Source organism: Puma concolor, chromosome A1 (genome assembly GCF_028749965.1).
Source record: "Puma concolor isolate L17-30 chromosome A1, mPumCon1.1.hap2, whole genome shotgun sequence".
Taxonomy (NCBI): domain Eukaryota; kingdom Metazoa; phylum Chordata; class Mammalia; order Carnivora; family Felidae; genus Puma; species Puma concolor.
The window spans coordinates 219678282-219679572 of NC_141667.1; positions in this window are offsets into that span (position 1 = coordinate 219678282).

Genomic DNA, 1291 nt, shown 5'->3' on the forward strand with positions numbered 1-1291 from the left:
TTCTTCGGGTTTTGTTGGTTTGTTGGTTTGTTTTTTTTTTTTTTTTCAACATTTATTTATTTTTGGGACAGAGAGAGACAGAGCATGAACGGGGGAGGGACAGAGAGAGAGGGAGACACAGAATCGGAAACAGGCTCCAGGCTCTGAGCCATCAGCCCAGAGCCCGACGCGGGGCTCGAACTCACGGACCGCGAGATCGTGACCTGGCTGAAGTCGGACGCTTAACCGACTGCGCCATCCAGGCGCCCCTGTTGGTTTGTTTTTTTAAAAAAAAAAGACAGGGGCACCTGGGTAATTCAGTCGAGCGATGACTTCGGCTCAGGTCATGATCTCAAGATTCATGGGTTCGAGCCCCACATCTGGCTCTGTGCTGACAGCATGGAGCCTCCTTGGAATTCTCTCTCTTCCCCTCTGTCTTTGCCCCTTCCCTGCTTGAGCTCTCTCTCTCTCAAAAATAAACATTAAAAAAATTGAAAAATGTATATTAAAAAAGAAACAAGACAGAAAAGAAAGGCCACCAGAAATGGGCACTGAATGAACACTGACAGATGAAAGGAAAGCAGGCGGGGTGCCTGGATGGTTCAGTTGGTTAAGTGTCCATCTCTTGATCTTGGCTCAGGTCATGATCTCACATTTGGTTAGTTTGAGTCCCATGTCTGGCTCTGCACTGTCAGCAAGGAGCCTGCTTGGGATTCTGTCTGTCTGTCTCTCTCTGACCCTACCCTGCTTGCACTCTCTCTTGCTCTCTCTAAATAAATGCATAAATAAACTTTATTAAAAAAAGAAGGAAAGAAAGGAAAGCAGGAAATGGTTAGACTTGGATTTGGGCCCCTGAGGGAGGCCTGCCCAGCCCTGCCACGGGAGGGGAGACCCCTCTTGGGATGAATGGAGTCACTTCCTGGGGTCAGAGGTACATCAGGATATTTTTTAGTCACATGTAACAGAAAACCCAACTCCAAGTGAGTTAAATAGTCACTATCTCATATAACTGTAATATCCAAAGAAAAGTTAAACTTCAGACCTATTCACCTGGGGCTTCTGTGAGCCTTATTCTCCAGTTATCGGCTTGGTCCCATGGCTGAATCCCCTCGTGGGAATAAGCTGATTGCAAACAGCCTGAGGCTACGTTTCCTCACTTATTATTTCCAGGAGAAGAAACAGGGTATCTCCTGCTCAAAGCATTTAATAAAGTTATAGGGCTTCCCTTTGATCAGACCTACTCAGATTACACACTACTCTAGTTTACTAGACCAAAGAAGGGATTGCTCTGATGGAATGAGGATGATCAGAG